Source organism: Perognathus longimembris, chromosome 4 (genome assembly GCF_023159225.1).
Source record: "Perognathus longimembris pacificus isolate PPM17 chromosome 4, ASM2315922v1, whole genome shotgun sequence".
Classification (NCBI taxonomy): domain Eukaryota; kingdom Metazoa; phylum Chordata; class Mammalia; order Rodentia; family Heteromyidae; genus Perognathus; species Perognathus longimembris.
Window position 1 is genome coordinate 82,520,318 of NC_063164.1, and position 14,129 is coordinate 82,534,446.

At 36.2% G+C, this 14,129-nt stretch overlaps 1 protein-coding gene and 1 non-coding gene across 2 annotated transcripts in view; both read right to left on the minus strand.

The window, feature by feature from the left end:
* Positions 1-14,129, minus strand: part of Thsd7b (thrombospondin type 1 domain containing 7B) — an 873,729-nt gene that overhangs the window by 645,964 nt on the left and 213,636 nt on the right. The gene's annotated exons all lie outside the window — the stretch shown is intronic.
* Positions 12,082-12,212, minus strand: LOC125350951. The gene has a single exon (XR_007210858.1). It is a non-coding gene; the product is annotated as a small nucleolar RNA SNORA40 (small nucleolar RNA).

A 14,129-nucleotide genomic window follows, 5' to 3' on the forward strand; every position in this document is an offset into this window, starting at 1 on the left:
GTCATCTTTTTAATAGGATCTGCCTTTATACTCTTATTTACAGTTGTGACCCACAGCACTATTTTTCTCTCTATGCACATTCTTCACTGAAGCAATATTCATCATATATGTTAAATATTGTTATTCTGTTTTTATCTGCCCAAGTGCAGACTCCATAAAATCAGGGAAATGTCTAGTTTGCTCTTAGCCTCAGGGTCTGGAATACCATGTATACAGAACATACTCTGAAACTATTGAAGTAGCCAATGATATGGCGTACATGAAAAGGCAGATAGGACCAAAGCAGAGAACTCATCATCTGATTTTGGAAGATGGCTTTACCAAAAGCAATTTCAAATAAATACTGTGAACAACAGGCATAGGTAAAAGTGTTAATGGATAGTGAGGGAGCAGAGGTAGTTTGTATAAAAAATTTTTCAAAAGGAGGTGTGCTATATACAGAAGAGAAATGGGATGAGAGATGCTGGCATAGGTTTGTCTTTATTCTAAATAGAAGGTTTCACAGCATTATCTACATAGTGATAAAAATTGTGTTCAACAAGAAAAATACGTTAATAATGCAGAAAGGGGATATTTAATAAAGTACCAAGCTTCAGACATCAAGGAGGAATAGATTTTGATACTCAAGGCTGGGAATGGCCATAGAGAGAAAGACAATCCCTACATTGTGAATGTCAACAAGGCTTAGCTACTGATGGTTATGAAAACTGAAGGTAAAAAACTGTGTGTTCTGCCCCAGCTAAGCTCAGTTGCTAGGGCACATCTATAGATAGAGGAAAAAGTGGGTTCAAGACCATAACCTGTATTATTTTCTACCTCAGGGTGACAAACTGAGGTGCATTCTTGCAACCAAACTAAATATTAGAGCTTCGTTTCATTATCTATACTCAGCATTTCAGCACATTAGCAAAACACATATATGTAGGAATAATTTGCCTTTCAGACGATATTAAAAAGATACAACTGATGACATCCAAATAGCACTATGTCATTCTCACTAACTCACCTGCTCAAAGAAACCCTTAAAATGCGATATCACAATCTACTAACAATGCTTCCTTAGGATTGATACGAACTCTGCTCTTTCCTTTAACTTCTATTATCTTACTCTTCATCACTTCTCTGAAGTAATTCAGAAGTCTTTCCCATGCAAAACACCCATCTTTTCTTATTCCATTCTCCTCTATTAATTACCATCTTATTCAAAGAAAGATGGAAGAATTGAGGTCAGGGAAACCTCAGAGCTGGTAGTGGTAACCCAGCCAAACACAGTTTTCCATATAATAACATGGTGAGCAGTAACACATTTGTTCCTGTTACACAGTGCTAATTACATAATTCTTATGTAATTATATAATCATGTTTCCAGGGCAGGATTTTGACCTATGATTTCCATCTGAAGATACGGAATTTGAAAAAGATAATGTAATCTCTATTTTACGTATTTTCCATTCCATTTGAATTTCTCCTTTGATCCAAAAAAATATTAGATTTTAAAATAAGTACTTCATGAATAATCTTGAAGTGTTGCCTTTTTATTTTTATTCTTTCAAATCTTCTATGTGTTTTATAACTGGTAAATAACTTCTACAAACTAGTTCTTCCCATGAGAAAAGCAATAGATCATTTATACTTCTCAGAAGAATATATATTATTTTCTGCAGTATTTTCAAATCATTTTACTGACAATTTTCCCCATTGTCTTTTGTACATCTCAATACTAAAGCTGTTCATTAGTTTCTCAAGCCCAGGTCAACTTCCCTGTCATCTCTCTCTGCGGTCCAACTGTCCTCAGAGATTCTGGTTTCTTCATGTACAGGAAATAGATGTAATATAACAGTACTCTGGAGATAATTCCCTCCTCTTTTCCTCCTACACAGAAGGCTAGGGTAAAGCCTTTACAACTTTTAACAATTTGCTCATCCTTAAGGAAACATCTTCAACTTTGAGAATAGATATTGTTATGTATTCTGAAAGAAACAGACTACTTAGCATATTATTTTCTTATTACTCTGTATCAAGTTGTCATAGAATTAGTGGATAGAAAGAACACAAATCTAGCATTTTACATTTCTAGAGATCTCATCATTGAATTGAGCCTTCTGGGGTTTGAATGATCAATGAAATGGCCCTAGGCTTTTCCAGCTTCTAGAGGTTCATGACACCCTTTTCTATTCAAACATCAATGACAGATCAAGTCTTTTTTTTTTTTTTTTTTTTTTTTTCCGCCAGTCCTGGGGCTTGGACTCAGGGCTAGAGCAGTGTCCCTGGCTTCTTTTTGCTCAAGGCTAGCGCTCTGCCAACTTGAGCCACAGCGCCCACTTCTGGCTTTTTCTGTGTATGTGGTACTGAGGAATCGAACCTAGGGCTTCATGTATAGGAGGCAAGCACTCTTGTCACTAGGCCATATTCCCTGCCCGAGGATCAAGTCTTCTAACACATCACTGACTTTTGCCCTCTTCTGCTTATCAAGACACTGGTTATAACATTGGGTCCATCCAAAGAAATAGAAAAGGCTTCCCATCTCAGCGTCAGCTTATTAACTGCCATAATTCCATTTGAAAACCTCATTTTCTTTTGCAACAGCAATTTCACAAATTCACAAATTTCTTGGCATTATAACCTAGGTATTTCATGGTGATGTGGTGGTATTATTCTACCTCTCATAGAGAGAAACATTATAAAAACTTTTATGTTCTTGGGGCTGGGGATATGGCCTAGTGGCAAGAGAGCTTGCCTCGTATACATGAGGCCCTGGGTTCAATTCCCCAGCACCACATATACAGAAAACGGTCAGAAGTGGCGCTGTGGCTCAAGTGGCAGAGTGCTAGCCTTGAGCAAAAGGAAGCCAGGAACAGTGCTCAGGCCCTGAGTTCAAGGTCCAGGACTGGCCAAAAAAAAACAAAAAACTTTTATGTTCTTACAAATATGAGGCTGCTTCTCTCTTCCATTACTCCAAAAAAAACTAACCCTTACATATTCTGTCACTCAGGCAAAGCCCTGTTGGGGGAGGGGGGCTCTCCTTTCTCTGATAATTTATCTTAATTACACAGAACTCTAAAGAATTAATAAATCCATAATAAAAAGAATCCATCCCTGTTTTCCTATTTCCAAGTAAGAGGCACTGAACCCAACCAGGAATGAAGCATTGTAGGACCGCTCAAAGCTTTGCACTGTAGTAAATGCCATGATATCTGTAAGTTAATGTTACACCAGTTTTACATCTCTACCTGAAATTTTTCTAAACTTCCAGCTGTGGGTAGCTTCTAATCCTGAGTCAGAATTCCTTCCTTCTGTCTAATGTCCTGAATACTGCCTCCAAATAATATCTGATTCCCAACTCTGAGTTTCAACTTTATGTTTGGCAGTTTTAAGCTCAAATTAAGAATAAATACTAGAATTATTTTAAACAAGCTCAGAAATACTTCTCATTATCATTGCAATCTACTTTTGTGCTTGGCACTGGGGCTTAAACTCAGGACCTGGGCATGTCCCTTGTCATTTGTGATCAAGGCTGGCATTATATAACTTGAGCCACATCACTACTTCTGGGATTTCTGTGGCTAATGAAGATAAGTATGGTGGACTTTCCTGCCTAGATTCATATCTAGCAACTATCCTCATATCTCAGCTTCAGAATGTAGAAAGGAGTTTCTACCAAACTGCATTTTGAGGCAAAGTCGAGAGTAAATTCAGAAAATGAGCTCTATGACAAGAAACAGATGTGCAGTTTCAGTAATTCACTTCAACAACTGCTGTGACTTCTAGAGAAGGGATGCTTGGCCCAAGCACAAGAGAAGAGAGTAACAATTTATCTATTTATTTTGCATCCCCTTAAGTCATCACAACTTAGAAAAGTCTTAGAAGAATGCTCTGCAATCAGACAATACAGAAGGAAATCATTAAGAAATTCATAATGGCCCAAAGAAATTGTGTGGCAAGATATTATATCAAAGTATCCCCTTATTCTTGGCTGTACTCATGACTTTTAAATAGTGCCTAAACTCACATGTTTCCTTGTGACTGCTGCCTCTAATAGCATTGCAACAAATTATACTTCTCAAAGAATTTTCCAGAATTCTAGTCATATATGTTCACATTCCTCACCTCCACCTCATTACCTCCACCATAACTACTACTGTCTTTGAGACCTGACTGACTGAATCCTCTGGCATGTTTCCAAGAAATACGGGTACACAATTTAAGAGGATCGAAGTTCAATGTCTCAAAGTATCAACTCTAATGAAATTCAGCCCTCTTTGGGGAAGTTCCTTCTATGTCTATTAGACTACTCGATTTAATAAGCTTGGCCCTGTAAGGCAAAATCTTCCTCCCATAAACCAGGTATAGGGTCACTCCCCAAACACTGCTTAAAATAAAGTAAGTCACTGATTTGGTAAATGAGTTTCCCCCCCAAAAGTTACTGTCGGACATTTAATCTTCTCAGTCATATGTTAACTGTACATGAAAGTGAGGGCTTTGGGAGGTAATTAAAGCTAGATAGGTCATAAAAGTGGAGCTCAATTACTGTTTTAATGAGAAGAGGGAGACCTAAACTAGCACACTTACTCTGTCGCACAATGTTTGGATGCCACCACCAGATTTTGGTGCACCAAGAATGTACTCTGCAGGTGCTCATGTCATGTTTCTAGGCTTTCTGTCCTCCAAATCATGAGTCAAATAAATCCCCAAGCTTTATATACTACCTGGGCTTGAGATTTTGTTACAGGAACACAAAGCAGCCTAAGATGTGATTCTTTCTCTAAGGCAGACCTTCGCAATTCCCTCTGAATAGTGGCAGTTCTTGTAAACTGTCTCCCTTTCCTCTAAAACCCATCGTTTTGTCAACATCCCACACATGCATGGCCAAAGCAATGGGAATCTCAATACGAGGCTCTAACATCCCAAAATTAAGGGTGACTGTTACCTCCTACATTGTGGCACATGTGGGTTAAGCCTACCTACAACTGAACCGATGGGTTCAAACGAATTCCCCATTCTGGAAGCACAACAAGCTGTTAAGTCATATTTGCTTACAATCAAATAAACAACTGAGTTATTTTCCCAGTACTGTTGATAGACACACAGGTCCCTTGGCCTGTGTTCATTTAGGCTCACAATCATTTTAAGGGCACAGCTGTACACACTTAATTATAAGCATCTATAGAAAAGTCTCTATTTTAAATTTTAGAAAGTAAACTTGGTGATATTTTCATCTTAATAGGCTTCAAAATATCTTTCTTATTATCTCTTACTTTCTCATTCATTAATTCTATAGTCAAACTTTTTTCCACATTTCCACATTTCCACATTTTCCATCTATTTAGATGACAATATCAATTTAGTGGATACATTAATGAAAACTGATGAAAATTAAAGAGGAAAATGGGCTTGATGAATCATACCAAACAGTACCATTTTTTTAAAAGCAAAGATCTGTTAAATTTCATCTTGTCCCCACAAATAATTATCTATTGAAGACCTTTGCATATCCTGATTTAGATATGAAAAATATAAAACATCACTACCATCTACATGTCCAACTAATAGATATGTCTGTTAGTAGCTAATTTGAAAATATTAAGAAATGTACTAGCCCACTGTCAATAATTATAATATTAATATTGTACGTTTAGTCTTTGTAATTTAAATGCAGTCATTAACTAGTCAAGAACCCCTCTGTCTGTGAGCAATAATTTTCATCAAATTTGACGCACTCACATGTAAGAAATGATGATACTATATGAAGTACTAAAATGTATATGACATTATTTCTACCACATTTTTGAGTGCATTAAATCCTATATGACGCATAGAACACTCTATTCAATATAACAACGTAGAAAAGGAAAGGTTTCAGTCACACCAGTAAAATTCTATTCATTGGATCTTTCCTCTATGAGTTTCCAAAAGCAAATATTAATAGTAACAATAATTAAATTAGATGAGGCAATTAAGAAAAAAAAGACATGTTAAAAATTAATTAATTAATAATAAAAAAAGAGATGATTCCTATAACTGAAAACCAGCTGCTGCAGAATTTGTGCTCTGGAAGCATCCTCAGGCCCTGACCTCCCTCTTACCTTCATCTCCCCCTTCCTGCATGTTGGCTTGTTCCCAGGCTGCTCCTGGAAGCAAGACAGCTACCCATAGAAGCAAGATGTCTGCCAAATGCTACCGACTTGTGTCCTTTGTTATTAGTCTTGACTGGGAAAACTTAATCTCTTTCTTGTAACACCAGACACAAAAAAAAAAGTCAATGACCCAACAGAGGGAGCTACCAGGTGCACAATGGTCAGGTTAAAATCACATGCTCTCATCTGGAAACAGGAGGGAATCCTTTTAGAACACAGTAACAGAAAGTGGAAATTTGACCTACTTAAATTAGAGCAAGAGGGAGTGGATATACAATGATTCAAACCTCAAAGGGCTACTAAATAAGTCTAGTAACATTCTTTTTGTGCACTAACTATAACACCTTGCCTGATTTAAAAAAAAAAAAAGAGGAAGGTGGTTACATCAGTTAGACTACCAGTGAAACTTGTAATATTTTCAGATAAATAGAAGCAAATCATCCCTCTCAGATTTGCAAAACCTGCTACTGCATTTCCCATTTCAGTCAATGTAAGGTCTATTTTCATTCATGGCCGAACTGGCAGTTATATGCTGCTAAATAAATTATTGTATTGACATCAGGGTAAAAAAAAATCAGTCATATCTGCTTTGCAAAGTACCTTTAAAATCAAATGTTTAGTTCAAGATTTCATGCAGCTGTAATCCTTACATATTTAGAAACTTTAGGGTAAATTTAATTTTACTCTATGCTTAATTTATTAAATTTGTACTGCAGGAGAGTAAGAACCTTAATATTTTTGTGTATTAAAAAACATGTCAACTCTATATCCTTTTATTTAATTGCCTCTTATGGATTAGATGCCCTCACTTTAGCCCTACTTTTACCTTCATTTCCCTCATATACAGATTTCTAAAATATTTTTATATCAAGCCCAATTCCAAAAAGAAGTTTGACAAGAAATTTACTCACTACCTTACGTATGTAACTGTAACCCCTGTGTACATCAAATGACAATAAAATTAAAGTAAAAAATAACAAGTGATATATCACTGTTGTAATTACTTTCAACATACCATGTATAACTGTAGCTTCTATTGTTGATGATCCTCTTGTATCCCCTTCCTGTGATTGTACATGCACTATTACTGTACCTTATCTGAGTACATTGGAAACTGTATATACTGGTATTAGAACTAGGAAAGTGAAAGGGAATACCAAAATCGAGAGACACGGGATAAAAAGACAAATGACTACAAAAGCAATACTTGCAAAACTGTTTGGTGTAAACCAACTGAACAACTCATGGGGAGAGAGGGAAAGGAGGTGGGGGGAGGGGGGAATGAGAAAGGAGGTAACAAACAGTACAAGAAATGTATCCCATGCCTAACATAAGAAACTGTAACCTCTCTGTACATCACTTTGACAATAAATAAGAAAATAAATAAATAAATAAAAATAAAAACCTTATAGCTTTAACACCATGACATTTTAAAAATTAAAGGAAACTATATTAAAGGAAGTCTGTTGGCTGATTCTGTGACTGAATTTCCTGAGCTGGCATATTTGTTTCTTTGAAAGTTTCCTTTTTACAGAATATGGGAAGCTATTATTAAAATGTGGGAAGATCCTATACAGAGTAGATGATGTTAGTTATATGAAATTCAATTCCCTTCTGGAGTGCAGCTAATTTAGCTAGGTGATTTTCTAAATTAAGTTACAACAATTTGCTGTTATGGACTGAAACTTAGTCAGTTAAAGATCTGGGCAAACAATGGTTCTCTAATTTTCCATTTCTGCATCAGTGCTATTAAGATGATTCTATATTCTGATTGTCTTAAATTCACCTTAAATGGCATACAATTATTTTTTTCAAGTCCTTGGTTCTTAACAAAGGCCAGATTGCCCAGTTTGTGACTCAGGAAGTGAGTCACTGGTCCTCAAACCTACATCATTACAATAACTGAGCTTTTTTCCTCTCTGCATTATAGTATTCTGGGAGTCCTATGAGAAGAGTTGATCCAACTATGTGGACTTGAAGGTAATAGCTGTTAAGAAAGCTATATTTAAACCTGTTGCTATAGCCCAGTGATAATGATTCCTGCCTGTATTTCTACCTGCTTGGGAGACTAAGATGTGAGGACTGGAGTTTAAGGGCAGCCTGTGTGAAAAAAATGCAATCAGTCATTCTCAACCAATAGTGATTAATGCTTAAATTAAATGGATCATGATCCACACATATGGCTGAACAGGAAGCAAGACCCTATCTCAAAAGTAACCAACACAAAAACTAGGAGAGAGCAAAGGAATGGGTAATACTGTTCAAAAAATGTACTCTTTATCTGACATATGTAACTGTAACCTTTCTGTATAGCATCTTTACAATAACAATAAAAAACAAAACAAACATCCAAAAATGGCTAAAACAGTTTTCCACTAGAGCACCTCGCTAGCAAATATGAAACACTGAATTCAAACCACAAAAAAAGGCTACTGATGAAAAATGAAATAGTATTAATTCAGAGCCTGGAAATACCCAAACAATTATGACATATGGAAATGCTGAATCAAAAATAAACACACACACACACACACACACACACACACACACACACACACACACACTGAAAGGCCAAAGCTTGAGAACTCAGAAATGTATTCTTTTTTAGTCTACTATAAGAGTATAGAAAAATGCCAAAAATAGAAAAGCTGATACGTAATGTCTTAAAAGCAAAACAATGACATTAACTGGTCAACACATCAAAAGAGGAGGAAGAATGCCTTGAGCAAGAAAGATCTACAAAGCCCTTTACCTTTTTTACCTGTTACCCTTTGATAGGTTTCTTCATAATTCACCTTAAATGTGCTCTACTTAAGGAGCCTTCCCAGCACCCCAAACAGAGGAGTCTCCCTTCCATTAAACTTCCACAACAGCCTGTTTTCCTCATTGGGAGCACATTTCACAAATGAGTATTTCACAAATAAGTAATGGAATGATTTTTTTTCAATATATGATTATTTCATTGCAAACACAATGGCTGCAGGCTCCTGCTCATGTTCCCAGAACCTAGCAGCGTCAAAACATAATACAGTAAGTAATTTTCTGAGTGAATAACTGAAGAAACTGCCAAACACTTTCATTTGTAAGTCATTTCATGTAATTCTAAAATAAAATCTTGGGTGATATCACTATTCAGGGAGCAAGATAGGACTAAATTTCTGACACATTTGTCATTACGCAAATCCCTCATATCTCTTTGATTTGAACTCTAGGAATGTGGGTGATTCAATAATCCTCAACCTCTCAGGAAGGAACAAGCAGAGTAAAGGAGATAATGTCCATGAGAATATCAGAAGAGGCTTTAGAAAAGCTTTTAAGGATTAAGAATTATTGGTGGGAACTTCCGGGAAGATGGCGGAGAAACAGCAGAGCCCTAGCTGAGCTCCCTCCAACATGGCAGTTTTCTCACCACATAGAAACTTTTACTCCTAGAAGGACAGCCAGAGTAAGTTCTAACAGTACAGAGACTGGGGAAAAACTACCCAAACAAGAAGGACTCTATTTTTTTTTCTTTTCATACATTTTTGAAAGTTTTTGAAAAAAAAATTTTTTAATTTTTTCACTTCTGAAACATTGTTGGTTTTCTTGTTTTCCATTTTTACCTGTTTGTTTTATAAAGTTTTGGGTTTTTTTGGTTGTTCGTTTTTCTGGTTTTTTCCTTTTTATTTTTCCTTTTATTTTTTTAAAATAATTTTTCTCTGTTTTGTGCATCTGTCTTCCAGTATTTTTTCTTTATTTCTCTTTGCGTTCTCTTTCTTTAAAAATTACTTTCTTTAAAAATTACCCATTAATATCCCAACACCATTTTTTAATGAAATAGAGGAAGCAATCCAGAAATTCGTATGGAACAATAAAAGACCTAGAATAGCAAAAACAATCCTAAGCAGAAAGAACAATGCTAGAGGAATTACAATACCCAACTTCAAGCTGTATAATAAACCTATAGCAATAAAAACAGCTTGGTATTGGCACCAAAACAGACCTGAAGACCAATGGAACAGAATTGAAGAGCCAGAAATGAATCCACAGAACTATGCCTACTTAATCTTTGATAAAGGAGCTAAAACTATAGTCTAGAAGAAAGATAGCCTCTTTAACAAATGGTGCTGGCAAAACTGGATCAACACATGCAACAAACTAAAACTAGATACTTATATATCACCCTGCACCAAAATCAATTCCAAATGGATCAAAGACCTCAAAATCAAAACAGACCCCTGAAAACACTAAAGGAAGGAGTAGGAGAAACACTTGGGCTCCTTGGCACTAGACGGAATTTCCTCAACAAAGACCCAGAAAGGCTACAAATCAAAGAAAGGTTGGACAAATGGGACTACATCAAACTACAGAGCTTCTGCAGGGCAAAGGACATAGCTCGAAAGATAAACAGAAAGCCCACAGATTGAAAGAAGATCTTTACTGGCCATTCAACAGACAAAGACCTCATATCTAAAATATATGCAGAACTAAAAAAATTACCTTCATCCAAAACAAAACCGCAAAGAACCAATAGCCCCCTCATCAAGTGGGCTAAGGACTTACAAGGAGACTTCTCTGATGAGGAAATGAGAATGGCCAAGAGACATATGAAAAAGTACTCTACATCACTGGCCATAAAAGAAATGCAAATCAAAACAACATTGAGATTCCATCTCACCCCAGTAAGAATGTCCTATATCAAGAAAACGAACAATATCAACTGTTGGAGGGGATGTGGCCAAAAGGGAAGCCTACTTCATTGTTGGTGGGAATGTAAACTGGTTCAGCCACTCTGGAAAGTGGTATGGAGATTCCTCAGAAGGCTAAACATAGAACTCCCCTATGACCCAGCAGCCCCACTTTTGGGAATCTATCCAAAAAAACACAAACAAAATCACAGTAAAGCCACCAGCAAAACAATGTTCATTGCAGCGCAATTTTTCATAGCGAGAATCTGGAACCAACCCAGATGCCCCTCAGTAGATGAGTGGATCAGGAAAATGTGATACATAGACAAAATGGAATTTTATGCCTCTATCATAAAGAATGACATTGCCCCATTTGTAAGGAAATGGAAGGACTTCTTAAAAATTATACTAAGTGAAGTGAGCCAGATTCAAAGAAATATGGACTATATGGTCTCCCTTATAGGGAATAATTAGCACAGGTTTAGGAAAGTCACAGCAGAGGATCACAGGAGCCCAATAGCTATACCCTTATGAACACATAAGATAATGCTAAGGGAAATGAACTCCATGTTATGGAAAAAATTGTTATATCACAGTTGTAAATACTTTCAACGTGCCATATGTAACTGTAGCCTCTATTATTGATGATATTCCTGTATCACCTTCCTGTGGTTGTACCTACACTATTTCTGTATCTTATCTGAGTATAATGGAAACCGTGTATACTGGTATTAGAACCAGGAAATTGGAAGGGAATACAAAAATCAAGAGACACAGGGTAAAAAAAAATAGACAAATAACTACAAAAGCAATACTTACAAACTGTATGATGAAAATGAACTGAACAACTGAACATCTTGTGGAAGGGAGGGGAAAGGGAAGGACGGCCGGGAAGGGGGGTATGAGGGACGAAGTAACAGTAAAAGAAATGTATCCAATGCCTAATGTATGAAACTGTAACCTCTCTGTAGTTCAGTTTGATAATAAAAATATATTTTTAAAAATTTTTTTAAATTTTTTTCACTTCTGAAACATCCTTGGTTTTCTTCTTTTTGATTTTTACCTGTTTGTTTTATCAAGTTTTTTTTTTTTTTTGGTTGTTCGTTTTTCTGGTTTTTTCCTTTTTATTTTTTATTTTATTTTTTTAAAATAATTTTTCTCTGTTTTGTGCATCTGTCTTCCAGTATATTTTTCTTTTTTTTTTAGCTTTTATATCAACTTTATTCAGAGCCAACCTGTGTGAGTTAACAAAGCCCCACATTGCCAACTGTTGTAGGAATCATATTCCTTCTTAGATGTACCAAAATCTCATATTCAACAATGAGTTCTGGGTTGCAAAAGAGGATTTACTGTTTGCACCTGTCTGTAACGCTTTGTTACACAACTAAACAAAGGCACACACACAAGTGCTCTTCCAGTATATTTTTCTTTATTTCTCTCTTCGCGTTCTCTTTCTTTAAAAATTAATTTCCTATGAATAACACCTCCACTCTTTCCTGCTAAGTCTCCATTGTCTATTATTTTAACCTTGTTCTTTCTACTGATTCTACTCTTCTCCACATTTCTACGTCACTGAAACAAAACCAAAATCATCACCCCTCACAATATATTTTACTCTATTCTCTTTACTACATCTAACTTTCCCTCCTGACTTACTGCCAGGACCTCCAGGTTCCATTGACTCCTGGTTATTGGATAGAGGGTATCCCTTCTTAATCCGAGTGAATCAAAGGGGTTCATAGAGAAAGCCAGTCCTAAAAGAACTTAATATAAGAACAAGAATTGCTCATAGGGTTGTAACAGTAAATAAGTAACTACTGAGTACAGCGCCCAGGATTAGTTGTTATATTGAAATTGTATTCTTTAGGAACACCAAATCAAAGTTTATAGACAGGTATACAAGGTATCTGTATATAATTGAGAACTTATAAGATTTACACAACAGTGCTTGGTAAGGGCTGCTTTGGGTCTTAAATGGTGCTCACAGGTGCTTGTAGGTTGTCATTCCCAATCCAAATTGGCAGAAGAAACACAAGAAAGATGGCAAACAATGGAGTCTTTTCTCCCACTCAAAACAAGCAGGAAACAGAGCAGTCAATCAAAGACATAGAAGAGGACCCTCAAAATACTCTACAAAGTCTACTGATAAACATGTTAAATGAAAAGTTTGAACCAATACAGCAATCCTTCCAAAAAGTAATAGATGATTTCATGGCCTCAACAAATAGAAAGATAAATGAAATTCAAGAGTCAAATGAAAAGATAGCTACCCAGGGAAAAGACTTGAGAGACAGCACTCAAAACCAAATTAATGAAGTAAAGAAGTCCATGCAAGACCTAAGAGATGACATAGAAATCATCAGGAAAGACCAGTCAGAAGGAAAAGAGATTCGAAATCAAGTAGCTAGCCTACAGTCCCGACTAACTGAAGCAGAGGATCAAATCTCGGGAGCTGAAGACTCCATAGAATCTATAGAGAAAGATCAAAATTCAATACAAATCCAGTCCAATTAACAAAACAGATCGCTACATGAGATTCAAGACAGGATCAGGAAGCCCAATTTAAGGATAAGAGGTATTGAGAAAAACTTGGAGAAAGAAGTTAATGGTATAGGAAACCTATTTAACAGAATATTCGCTGAGAACTTCCCAAATATCCAGAAGGATAGGCCTATACAGATACAAGAAGCATTTAGAATCCCAAACCGACCAAACCAGAATAGGACATCCCACCGACACACTGTGATCAAAACAGGATCAGTAGAGTACAAGGAAAGAATCCTTAAAGCTGTTAGGGAGAAGAAAACAATCACATATAAAGGAAAAGCAATCAGAATGACCCCAGACTTCTCAGCAGAGATCATGAAAGCAAGGAGAGCCTGGAATGAGGAATACCAAACACTAAAAAAAAATAACTACCAATCAAGAATGTTGTACCCAGCCAAACTCTCATTCATAGCCAAAGGTCAAATAAAAGTCTTCCACAGTAAGGAAAAACTGAATCAATATATCTCCACCAAACCAGCTTTAAAGAAAATCCTCAAAGATGTACAATACAGACAAAATAATGAAGATCCCAATGCAGACAAAGAAATGAACCCTAAATAGTAGACATCAGATTAAGAAAAGGGAAGACACAGCTTTTAACAAGATAGTGATAATGAAAGGAACAAATGATCATCTCTCAATCCTAACTCTCAACATTAATGGACTTAATTCTCCAATCAAACAACATAGGCTCATAAGTTGGATCAAGAGTCAAGATTCATCTTTCTGCTGCCTCCAAGAGACACATCTATCCAACAAAAGTAAACATCTAAAAGTGAAA